At 34.8% G+C, this 13,730-nt stretch overlaps 1 pseudogene across 1 annotated transcript; it reads left to right on the top strand.

The window, feature by feature from the left end:
• The first annotated feature begins 11 nt into the window (after window positions 1-11).
• LOC124822903 (polynucleotide 5'-hydroxyl-kinase NOL9-like) lies at window positions 12-7,345 on the top strand (annotated as a pseudogene). Its single transcript, XR_015780487.1, has 8 exons — window positions 12-145; window positions 2,757-2,984; window positions 3,755-3,957; window positions 4,094-4,276; window positions 4,387-4,567; window positions 4,801-4,895; window positions 5,463-5,578; window positions 7,106-7,345. The product of XR_015780487.1 is annotated as a polynucleotide 5'-hydroxyl-kinase NOL9-like (transcript).
• The last annotated feature ends 6,385 nt before the right edge of the window (window positions 7,346-13,730 follow it).

Raw genomic sequence — 13,730 nt, 5'->3', positions numbered from 1 at the left:
TTGTAATTAAAATGCCCAGAAGATCTTCAAGGTTGGTGGGTGGTGGATGTAACTTAGAAGAGGCTTCTTCAAGGCATGCAACACAGAAATCATACATTATTTCTGGGTCTCTATTTGAAGCCTCCTTGCAATTTTTAGAGATAAGGTCAGAACCATTTGAGCTTTGAAACAAGAATAAAGACACAATGAAAATCAGCGATACGTTCAAAGCAAATCTCATTGTTGCCTTCTTTTCTTTTTCTACAATTCACTGTTTGTCAGAAATGGGATAAAATTTGATCCATACATCACATAATATATATAATAGATATTGATAGAGAGAGAAAGGATCTATTTATTTAAGAAATAAGTAAATGACTTAATTCTACGTTTCTATTTTCTTTTAAATTAATGGTTTACATTAATTATATATTAAATGTATTTGATTTTTTATTATCAAATTATTAATGTTTTTCCTGCAAATTAAGTTCTTTTCTTTATTTTCCATTAATAAATAATTAATAATGTTGAATAATCATGATGTATTTGGGTCAATTGACATTTTAGAAGTGATAGTAATTTAAAAATAGTAAGACTGACTGTTTTAATGTTAAACAATTTTAACATAAACAGTTTTTTTATAAACGAATTTTATTATTTTAATATCTAATTGATATTTGGTAATTTTATTTAAAATTTATACAATTATCATTTTTTCCTAAATATTGAATATATGATGATATCATGTTTACCTTTTTTAATGATTTTTTTTAATAAAAAGTAACTAAATGAAATTGAAATAGTAAAAATAAAATCAAATTGTCAATGTTTAATGGACTATTGATATGGACAGAAATAAATAATCAATAAATTTTTCGAATTGACAAATTAATCACTAATATTATATATAATAACTATGAATTATTTGAATTTTAAAATTTAAATACGATTAAAATAAATAAATAATAATTATTATTGCAATGAAAAATTCAAAAGTGAGAATTTTCACTAGAATTGTGATTGATTGTTGTTGTTGTTAAGTGAAATATGTCATCCTGAAGATTAAAAGGAAGTGTTGATGCATCGAGAAGCATTCAGCAGAAGTGCTCATCCCTTGTGGCTTTTAGGGGAAATGAGTTTCATCACGTGGTAACAAGAAAGATGTTTTCTAAATCCTTAAACTTATCTTTTTATGTGATTGTAAAAGTTTATTAGTTTTGTGATAACGAAAAGTTAATCTCCATTTAGGATTAACAATTCGATATAAGATGCTTGTGATCTAAATCAAAATAAAATTATTTGTGCAATTTTCTCTCCTACTTACTTTTTATTATTGTTTTAGTTATTCGCTAAGAAAATTAAAATTAAGAGAAAATTATTAAAGGCATATATTTACAATAACAACTTAATTCACCCCTCAATTCACGCTAATACTTCCAATGCATCACTCTAACATATTTTATTTTAAATTAACGGTTTATGTAACATCCCAAAAATACAGTAAACACCATATAGTAGAATTAATTACATTTAATGATATACCAAATCAGTCTTAATTAACAAAAACACTGGTTCTGGCCGAACGGCCTTACAAGAAGCAAAATACAATTAACGACGTTCGACCTGAGCATACCAGACCGAACGATTTACAAAATAGAAATACCGATCGGTTAATAAAATCAAAAGGGAAGGGGGTCGTTCTAATACTGTACTTTAATCTAACTAAACTAACAGATAACCGAACGCACTACTGTTCGGCCTTCACTTCAACCTCGACGAGGTTTTCTTCCTCTAAGAGTTCATCTTCAAGCGCATCCTCAAGCAGCGCCTCTCCATCTGCTCACATCCACACGGATGATCATTGCAAGACAAGACGGACGTACAAGGTCGAGACAACACAAGGAAAAACGAAGGGTAAGCTTATTGAATTTAATTCAAGTAATAACATGCATTTCATAACACATCCAACATATCGAATAATTCACAACATATAATTCAATCAATTCTTTAACTCAATCAATTCCTGATACTAGACTGACTGTCTGGACCGTATTAATTCTGTGTAGCTACTACGTTCGTGCACCCAGGTGGTGTAGTAACTAGAATTTATCATCAGCTGCCACCCGAGGTTAGTCCCTTCCATCCAAAGTACCTCTAAGGACTAGGATCCTGCCGTTCCCACGCATGACATACTCCCCTCTACGTGAGGACGAGCACTCACGGAACATCAGGATGAATCGTCAGCTAAGCTTCGTCCACATTCATACTTTACAAATCCAACTTTGATTCAAGAGTCGTTCCTCCCCGGAACGCTCGTTCAAATTCCACAATCGTCAAATCACTTCATATACTGTTCACTCTTTATAACTTTTCACTTTATTATTATTTTCGTCTTCCGTTTCAATTACATAAAATGACGAGCGTTCAGCCCTCTTCATAACGAGGACGAACGATAAAACACGAGGCCGAGAAATCCTTGCTTCAGAAAGAATAAAACCGACACATATTTTAAGACGAACGTCGTTACCACTAGAATCAGTTAAATGAACTGACTCTAGGAAAATTCGATCAATACTCAGAATAAGTTAAGTATAAAGGCTCTAGACCGAATTCAAATGGATATAGATACCACAAGACAAATATTATTTTGTTTGAATGATATTTTGCCTATATTATTCAATTTTGTTTGAATGATATTTTTTCTTGTTATTTGCTACACTAATATTTTATGCATTTTTCGTTTGTGTATTTTTTGAATTTTATCTTGTCATATTAAGCCTTGGTCCCCTTAAAGATGTAAATACCTTGGCATTGCAGGATGAGATTGTTCAGAAGGACTCCGGGAGACCATTCGATTTAAAACGAGAACCTGATGCCATTCCTTCAGAAGTGACACTTCAATCTATAATATTTGAGAGCCCTGACAAGAACAGGTGGGCTCGGTGTCTTAGTGAGCTAGTGAAATATGCTGCTGAACTTTGTCCAAGCTCTGTTCAGGAAGCAAAGTAAGTTTCTATATCTTTTACCTTTTTCTGTATTCACTGAAGTCCAAACATTGTGGAGCTAAATATATTTAGTAGAAAGATACAGAAATGATTGATTGTAAACCAATGGATTGTCTTATGAATCCAAATTAGAAATTAATGCCAGACCAGTGAGAAGTTTTGGAGAAGAAAGTGTTAATTTTTTTTTGAGGAATGTTGGTTTTAAAACTAATTTTGAGATTGTGCCATTTGGAAATTTGCATGTCTCACGGGCAAAAAAGAAACTGCCTAATCAATAAAAGCTGTCTTGCAATTTTACAGAGAAAAAGAGATGGATTCTTCTCCTTCACAGGACGTATACATTCCGGAACAATGGTCAGAGGCTGCATTCTTTTGCAAAAAAAGTATTTTACAATTTATTTCAAAATTATTCATTTTTTTAAATTATTTTAGATTTGACAGTTCCATGCCTGAAAACACGAGAGGTATGGTGCTATCTCATCTCAATAAGTTGGGAGCCGAAACTGTGTTTTTTTAATTTTTGTTATGTTACTTTGAATCTTTGAAACATTTGACAAGGCTGCTGATTTGTGACAGCATTTAACAGCTGTAAAAGTCTAGGGTCCCAGGCATTATTCTGTGTCTCTTTTTAGGGAATGGAGTGGTTGGGATTGGGGTCATTTCTGATTGCTGTGAAATTTTTTGTAAACAGAGTTGGATGACATATTTTGTGCCTTGGATCTGTGTTCAACCCTGTATTTGGGTATTCCATGATTAAACAGGTGATGGACTTGCTGGCTATCTGTCATTTTTTTCTGCAACAGGTGTATTTTCCTTGGTGACGTTTCTTGTAAAAGAGATCCATCAACATACTTAAATTATGTCTTTGCCATTTATGATTATTACCAAAAGGAGTATGGCATCTCTGTGAAAGGAGAAAATCCTTGTAATATCAAGTTGCCTCTTATTGTGAATACTTCTGGCTGGGTGAAAGGTAAGCTCACTTTTTTCAGCTGTTAGTCTGATTCTTGTTAATCCTGCATTTGTACTTGAAACTATTTCTTGCCTAGAATTGTAGTGATATGTACTCTATTATGGTACTTTGTTCCTTGGTTTCTCTGGCATTGCAGGGGTTGGTTATGATGTATTAGTGGACATGTTGAAATATATTTCTCCAACACATGTAGTTAAGATAAGCACATCCAGTGAAAATAAGAATCTACCTGCTGGAGAATTCTGGTTTGATGAAGACCAGATGGAACAATTAACCTAATGGAGATAAATTCAGCTCGTCAGGATTCATTAAATAGATCGTAAGTTCAAATCTGATTGAAAGTTGTTATTAATCGCAGCTGCCAGTTTGGCCTTTTAATTACCACTTTTATGCTTTAAGTAACATATAATATCCTTATTTGTTCCCCAGGGTACTTTTTCAGAAGGATGGTCGTCCCCTACGCGATTTACGAATAATGGCTTATTTCAGACAGTGCTTTTCTAGTGATTCAAATATTTCTACTATGAAGAAACTTGCACATGTCTTGGCCTCTCACTGTCCTTATGAAGTTCCCATTGCAAGCATAAAGATGAGGCATCTTCATTGTGAGGTTGGCTTAAATTTTGCTTGGTACCTGTTCTGATTATGAGTCATACCACACCTCAGTGGTCGCTACCTTGTTACTTTATGATTTTGAAGTTAAAGTTGCATATCTAAACCTTCACAGGCACCACAACAGTGGAGTCTTGTGAATGAGTTGCCCTCAATGAGTTTTGGTTTTTGATGCATTCGGTCCATTTTTATTTTATTTTTAATTTTAATGATCTACCAGTATCTTTGTAGGTCCCAAGCTCTGAAATATTCTTCAGTCTGAATGCTACTATTGTTGTCTTAGCTGTTGATTTTGAAGGACCTGAAAATTTACTGTTTTGGCCTTGGTAGGTCATTTCACTAACTTCCTGAATTTGATGTGTTTCATTATGTTCTGTTCTGAAACGGCGGATAATTTTTTACTGAAATACTTCTGCAGCATTAAAATTTTGGATTAAGAAGCTAATAAGGTTGCAATAGTAAAGCAAACTACCTGAAAATGCCCATTCAATGTTTTACAAGTCTTGAAAACATCAAATGCCTTGTAAACAAAATGGTAATGCTATTTGAAAGAAATGGTATTATTGAACTTAACCAATTTCAAATTTTGTAAGACAAAAGTATTGTGAACTAAATGTGCATTTGTGAGTTAGCTTGTCTTGTATATCTGTCTATTGGTTGTGAGAAGTTTACCACTGTCTCAGCTTTGCAATGACATATGAAAAGTATTGTGAGAAGTTTACCACTGTCTACCTATCTAGGATATCATGCTTCCAAAGATGTTGAAGAGAAAAAATAAAATAAGAATATGACTGTCACAAATCAAAAAGGCTATTGTTCTAGTTGAGTAGTTATGCATTTTGATAATTCTAAGCAATTCATTTTTTAACATATCTTGATTTCTTATGTTTCAGGGATCGTGAGGGGCATTGACACAGTAAAAGGTGTGCTCTATGTGTCACATAGTTCCTTGGAAAAGGTCAACCTCTTGCTACAGGGTTATATTCAAATTCCCTCTTGTTTGTTGCAGGCAAGATATTGTTTTACATGCTTTTTCTTTCTTCTTAACATAATATTATAGAAATGAAAGGGTTTAATTGCTTCCTTTGTCCCCAGTTTGGTTGAATTGTGTTAAATTCATCCTCATTTTTAAAAAAGTTTCATTGTCGTCCTCACGTGGTGTAAAAGTGTCAATTGAATCCAAACATAGAAAAAATTTGTGTCAATGTAGTCATCTCCGTTAAATACACACTAACGGTGTTAAGTGGTTGATTATTTGGCACTAGAGAATTAAAACGTGGCAAATGAGTCACAGTAGTGGTAATGACGTGTCAATGACGTGGCAGTCCTTAGGAAGGAAGAACTCGACGATTGAGATTTCAGATTAACCTTAATTAAATTCAATTTGGAAATTTCAATTCTAGAAGTCCAAATCTTTCCTCAATCCTCGTTTCTGTTCTTGAATAACCCAACTTAGGGTTTGTTTTCTTCTTCTCCTCCCTGTCGCGGCTTCATAAGAAGATGGAGGCACCCATTTTCTTTTTTTTTTGTCGCTTTGTTCGTTCCGCGGTGAGGGAGGCGCGAACCTCCTTTTCCTCTTCCCAATTTCTGGTTCGTGCTTCGCAGGGAGGGAAGACTCCCTTTCGCTTCTCCGTGGCCGGTTCGTTCCTGCAGGGAGGGAGGCGATTTTGAATGGCTCAGGCGCGTCTTTCATTTTATCGCGGCGTGGTGGATGTTGAAGCCGCGACGCCTTTGCAGCAGCGGCGCCTCCGCGCTAGGTTCGTGTTCCGGCGTATTCGCAGCGAAGGGAAGTCGCGTCTGACTCGAAGTTTGGGGTTCCTTATTGTCGCGACTTGGAAATTTGGGGGTTTTTGATTTTGCGATTTGAGTGGGTTTCTTGTTTTCCTCTCTGTAGATTGGTGTTCTTCATCTTGTAATTTCGGAATATTTTTTTCCTTTCTTGGCAATTTTGGGCAGGTTGAGTCGCGCGGAAGAAGACCCTGTCGCATTTTGTTCTTGATTATTGTTAAGAAGCTGCGGGCAATAGTTGATGGTGTCGCAGGGAGGCGTTAGAATCTGGATGACTCATTACCACTACTGTGACTCATTTGCCACGTTTTAATTCTCTAGTGCCAAATAATCAGCCACTTAACACCGTTAGTGTGTATTTAACGGAGATGACTACATTAACACAAATTTTTTCTATGTTTGGATTCAATTGACACTTTTACACCACGTGAGGACGATAATGAAACTTTTTTAAAAATGAGGATGAATTTGACACAATTTAACCAAACTGGGGACAAAGGAAGCAATTAAACCAAATGAAAGATAATATGTTGAAGTTCATTCAATCTGCTTTCTTTCTGTTGTCTCAGCCTTTTCTACTAGTTGCTAGAATGTGTTCAGTTATTTATATTAGTAGGTTTATTCTTTATTGCTGATGGCAGCTAATAGACGAGCAGATATTTAACACGATAATTATTATTATTGCTGACTGGAATTCATGATTAAGAAATGTATGTTTCTTCTTATACAAAAAATGACTTATTTTCAGGTTCAGGGATGCATCTCACCATACATGTCAGCAAATACTTTGGCTATAAACTAGTTATCATGTGTTAGCAAAGAGAATCATTTCAGTAGCACATTAGCAGGGGAATAGCCATTATAGTTTTACTTATATTATCATTTTTCCTTATTTGCTAAAATACAATTTTGTTTAGTTATTTATATTTATACACAGTAGATGTATATCTGTGGATAGTTAGCATTGAAATTGCACTCGTGATTGCTTGCAGTATGATTATTTCTCTTGGAGTTTGAGATTTTAATATCTTTTTTTTTTCATGGTCGATTAATTGTGATGGTTAACTCTGGCAACTGTTCTCTGCGTGCAATTCTAAATTTGAGAAACTAAAATAACACTTTTAAAATTTCCTAGTTTTTAAACAGAAAATTTTGATAGATTAAAATCATACTTCTATAAACTTTTGAGAAAGTTTTTTCCTTTAGGGTCAGAATTAGACACAAAGATTATGACTAATAATATAGATTAACCAAAAATAAATTACCATTCTTTCCAAGGTTCTAATGTCTCAGTCAACTCACGGTAGCCCCGTATCAGTTAATATATTTTTAAATTAATTTTAAAAAATTTGCTAGATATTGTATAAGTCTGTTAGTGGACTACAAAATAAATAAACAAAATTATTGGGTCAAATTTATATCCATATTATCCAACAAAATATAAATTAAATTGAATTAAACTCCTAAACATCCTTTCCTCCTTGTTTTATAAAGTAAATTTTTTTACCATAATGAAGATGTAGCCGTATTGTCACAAAGTTATATTCATTTATGTTTACATTGAGGATGGGGAATGAATGTGAAAGAAAAAGAGAACAAGAATAAAATGTTTGAAATTTAATTTAGGTTTAATGATTCGGTAGGTCTTAATTTTCGATCAAAATTTTGATTAGGTTTCCTATTTATTGATTGGGTTTTAATTTTGAAAAACTGAAACAAATAAAGTTCTGTTATTAAATTGAACAAATGTGTTTAAGTATTACGTTGCATGTTGATTGTCTTTTTTTAAGTTAAGCAGTTGAGAGTTTTTGAGCATGTTGTTTCTCATTGTGCATTCATTAAATATATAATCGATTACCTTATTTAGATAATCGATTATCATGTGAGAAAAACCTAACAAAAGGTTTTTGAGTGAGATCTTTATATATTGGTGTTAGACTCGTTCAAAAACATGAACAACATCTATCTGTTTGTTTAAAATGTGAAAAGTATGACTTAGGGTTTGTGTAACCCTTGTGATTTGACTTTGAGAACTTGATGTTGGCATAGAGTGAGAACTTTCACTAGAATTGTGATTGAGTGTTGTTGTTGTTAAGTGAAATCTGTCATCCTGAAGATTAAAAGGAAGTGTTGATGCATCGAGAAGCATTCAGCCTTTTAGGAGAAATGAGTTTCATCACGTGGTAACAAGAAAGATGTTTTCTAAACCCTTAAACTTATCTTTCTATGTGATTGTAAAAGTTTATTAGTTTTGTGATAACGAAAAGTTAATCTCTATCTAGGATTAACAATTGGACATAAGATCCTTGTGATCTAAATCAAAATAAAATTATTTGTGCAATTTTCTCTCCTACTTACTTTTTATTATTGTTATAAAATTATTTGTGAAATTTTCTCTCCTACTTACTTTTTATTATTGTTTTAGTTATTCGCTAAGAAAATTAAAATTAAGAGAAAATTATTAAAGGCATATATTTACAATAACAACTTAATTCACCCCTCAATTCACACTAATACTTCCAATGCATCACTCTAACATATTTTATTTTAAATTAACGGTTTACATTAATTACATGCATTTGATTTTTTCTTATTAAATTATTAATGATTTTATGCAAATTAAGTTCTTTTCTTTTCCATTAATGAATAATTAATAATTATTAAATAATCATGATGTATCTTGATCAATTGTAAAAATCTATGAAATGACATTTTAGGAGTTGTAGGGAATTAAAAATAGTAAAACTCGACTATTTTAATATTAAACGATTTTAATATAAAGAGTTTTGTATAATCGAGTTTCACTATTTTAATGTCTAATACATATTTGGTAATTTAATTTAAATTTATACCATTATCATATATTTGGTAATTTAATTTAAATTTATACCATTATCATTTCTTTCTAAATATTGAATATTTAATAATATCATGTATACCTTTTCAATGATTTTTTTTTTATAAAAATTAACTAAATAAAATTGAAATAGTAAAAATAATATCAAACTGTCAAGGTTTAATGGACTATAGATCTGGACAGAAATAAATAATCCATAAATTATTCAAATTCACAAATTAATCACTAATATTAAATATAATAACTATGAATTATTTGACTTTTAAAATTTAATTATGATTAAAATAAATAAATAATAATTTTTATTGCAATGTATAATTCAAAATATATTTTTGAATTTGCAAAATAATTTAAATATTTATTAATTATATCCATAAATGTGAAACAATCATATGGTGGAAGAAGAAAATTGTATTCTAAATTAGGTCAACACAAATGATTCATTCACAAGATAATTGTGTAAATGTATTAGTTTTAGTGCATCCAATCATTCTTAAACTAAATTTATACATATTTTTTGACCAAAAACTTTATTAAAGTCATGCAAAAATACCTTTTACAAAAAATATCAAGGTTATACTATAGTTAGTGTAAAATTTTGTCTGTCTCATGAAAAATATTTTACATATTTTTTGTTAACAAGGATATTTTACATACTTTTTATAAAGTACAGTGATAAAATAAATATACATTTATTTTAAAAGTAAATTAAAAACTAAAAATATATTTAACTACAATTTTAACATTATTAAATAATTCTGTTTGATGTATAAAAAGAACTAACGAGATGTACAGTTATTTTTTAAATAATATGTAAATATACTTTACATATTTGATAAACTTATATGCAGTGTGTCTTACTCTTAAAGTTTTCATTTCAAACAAATATTAATTAGTATAGCCCAACAAAAGTAACAATTTTCAATTTTGGGGCAAAAAAGGAAAATAAAATTTATACAGAAAACGTCTAAACCAAAACCTACTTATATTTTTAGGAACTGATTAGAAAAATAATTAAACTTTAGAATTAATATAACTGTGATTACAAATAAACCCACCAGCGTTCGGTCATCCGACCAAACAGATGCTGGGATATTGAGCCTCCCTGACGCTCGACCAATAGCTCTCATTGACGTTCGGCAATTTCAGCATGAGGCGTTTCAGAATTCGGTCATTTGGACTAAATGACGTTCGGACGCTTGGCCTCCATCATTTTGCCTCAATCGTTCGGCAATTTGCATCTCACACGTTCGAGCATTCGTCCTCGCGGAGGTTCGGCCTAGAGCGTTCGGCACTTCGCTCATCATTGACGTTCGGTCTCTCGCGCTTGGCCTCACATGCGACTCGGCCGCTCGACAACCTATGTGTCGAGCGTTCACACAGTCCTCATGTTCGACCTCACATGTCGCTCGACCTCTACCGCTCGACCATACATCGACACGAGCGCTCCAGCATTCGACCATACATCGACACGAGCGCTCCAGCATTCGACCATACATCGACACGAGCGCTCCAGCATTCGACCATACTCTTGTTCAGCCTCTTGACGTTCGATACCTCGGCCTCACTGACGTTCGACATTTGGGTTAATTGAAGTTCAGCCGCCAGGTTTAACACTTGACCAAACGATCTCACCTATTTTATATATATCTTATGCAGGTCACAGTAGACGGTCAACCGAAAACCGAGCGTTCTACTATCTAAACCGATCGGTCTTACAACATAATCTGTTTTTTATGTTAAATTTTCCAAACCTTGTAAATGCCTTGGTTTGTCTCGCTACTCTTTTTTTCTCTAATTCTACAGCGCACATAAGCACATCTTACATGCATAGGCGGACACCAGAGATTCGTCCATGCTGAAGCACTCAAAACTGGGAAAACACTCCTAGACCTGGTAGATGTTCGCCCTAGAACACCCAGGAGCATTAAAAAAAAAAAAGGGATACACTCCCTCTGGTAGTTGTTCGCCCTAGAACACCCAGACTTGGTACATGTTCGCCCTTAGAACACCCAGGAGAATCGAAAAAAGGGATACACTCCCTCTGGTAGTTGTTCGCCCTAGAACACCCAAAACATCAACCGCTCGACAGTCCATGTCCACGAGCGTTCAAACATTCGGCGGTTCGGCCTCAAAGGTATTCGCACGTTGATTTGAACCGCTCGACCATACATAGCCACGAGCGTTCAAAACTTCGGCCGTTCGACCTCATTTTGGTTTCAACCGCTCGACAATCCATGTGTACGAGCGTTCAAGCAGTCGGCCGTTCGACATCCTTTTGGTTTCAACCGCTCGACAATCCCTGTGTACGAGCGTTCAAGCAGTCGGTCGTTCGGCCTCCTTTTGGTTTCAACCGCTCGACAACCCCTGTGTACGAGCGTTCAAGCAGTCGGCCGTTCGGCCTCCTTTTGGTTTCAACCGCTCGACAATCCCTGTGTACGAGCGTTCAAGCAGTCGGCCGTTCGGCCTCCTTTTGGTTTCCACCGCTCGACAACCCATGTGTACGAGCGTTCAAACAGTCGGCCGTTCGGCCTCCTTTTGGTTTCAACCGCTCGACAATCCCTGTGTACGAGCTTCGTTTCAACCGCTCGACAATCCCTGTGTACGAGCGTTCAAGCAGTCGGCCGTTCGGCCTCCTTTTGGTTTCCACCGCTCGACAACCCATGTGTACGAGCGTTCAAACAGTCGGCCGTTCGGCCTCCTTTTGGTTGCAACCGCTCGACAATCCCTGTGTACGAGCGTTCAAGCAGTCGGCCGTTCGGCCTCCTTTTGGTTTCAACCGCTCGACAATCCCTGTGTACGAGCGTTCAAGCAGTCTGTCGTTCGGCCTCAAAGGTGTTCGACCTTTGCTTTCAACCGCTCGTCGATCCATGTGTACGAGCGTTCAAACAGTCAGTGGTTCGGCCTCAAAGGTATTCGCACGTTGATTTGAACCGCTCGACCATACATAGCCACGAGCGTTCAAACATTCGGCCGTTCGACCTCAAAGGTAGTCGTCCCCTTGGCTTCAACCGCTCGTCAATCCATGGCCACGACCGCTTAAGTATTCGGCCGTTCGACGCCATTATTGTTGTCCATTCGGCCTCAATGACGTTCGTCCGCTTGGCTTCAATCATTTGGCCTGACATGCCACTCCACCTCTACCGTCCGTGACCTCAAGCATTCAGCTTCTATGACCTTCGACTATACAGCCTCTACCGCTCGGTCATCCTTGGTTTGAAACGTTCAGACCATAGATGAGCAACAACCTGAAACACGCTCTCTAATACAGCGAATACAGCCTCCCTAAAACTCATAAGTCCTATAGTTACCACGTCCGTAAAACGGAACGGTTAACTCGGACTTGGGGGGCATGTTATGTAGTAAGATATTTATTACATAACATATCTTAGATATTATATTTATTACATAAAATATCTTAGATATTTTAAACAGTTAAGTAACTAACCACATTTTTAGGTAAGGTGGTTATTTTTATTTTGCTTATAAATACAGTAACAGGGCAAAGGTCCGGGTACGTTTCCTCTATGTTCTCTCTATGTTCTAGAGACCCTAAATAATATTTCAGAGCAGTATCATAATCACTCTCTTGAGAGCTGAGGCTCCATAACTCACATCTGACTTGAGCGTCGGAGTATCTTTGCAGGTACCTCCCCCTCCTTTGGCAAGTATGAACAACAACAATTGGAGAAGAGCAAGCATCCCAGACAGCCAGGAGCAACAAGAACACACCGGAAAACATCTACACCGAAACAGTTTTTTTCAATCAAATTTTATTAAGTTTATTTGATGTTTCAAACGCGTTTCTCAGTTAACATTCAAGTGAAAATATGTCAAACAATTTAAAAAAAAAACTCAAAAGTTATCATGAAACACATTTGAAACGCTAAATAAACTTAACCAAATTTAGTTAAAAGGACTCAATTCATGCATTTCTAAAGTTTGTGGACTAAATTAGGTCAAAGTTTTTAAGAAGGGACTATAAGGGACAAAAACTAATTTAATCTTTATTATTATTACTATTATTGAATAAGACATGATGGAAGAGCCTCAGGAGTGCCAATTACAATAGAGAAGCTGGGTATATATAGTAATCCATGCTCCTTAAAAGCTAACCTATGAAAGGTAAAAATACAAAAGAAGGACTACTCGGACAGGATTACATCAAGACATTTTAAGTTTTCGTTATAATATCGACGAAAACACGAGATATCCAAATGAGTTGGAAAAAGATTTGGTATTCCTTTGTCAAAGGAGATATTCCACCTCTCCACTTAGAACTTAAATCTTCGTTACAGACTCTAGCAAAAGTACCTATTCCACTTAAATCCATACCAACATAATCAAATACCTTGGACTTCAAAGTACCTGCAATCTCGTCAAAAGAAAATACGCTTTGATCGTACAAATGAGAACATTCTTGTTGTAAGGTCAAAAGTGCGAATTTATCCAAACTTTTGTCCTTCGAGAGCTTTGAAATAATAGAAAGCACATTGGTTGCATTGTTCTTGGAAAT

The sequence above is a fragment of the Vigna umbellata genome, chromosome 6 (genome assembly GCF_029865625.1).
Source record: "Vigna umbellata cultivar VRB3 chromosome 6, Vumbellata_1.0, whole genome shotgun sequence".
NCBI classification, from domain to species: Eukaryota; Viridiplantae; Streptophyta; class Magnoliopsida; order Fabales; family Fabaceae; genus Vigna; species Vigna umbellata.
This window is presented reverse-complemented; position numbering and strand designations above follow the sequence as displayed.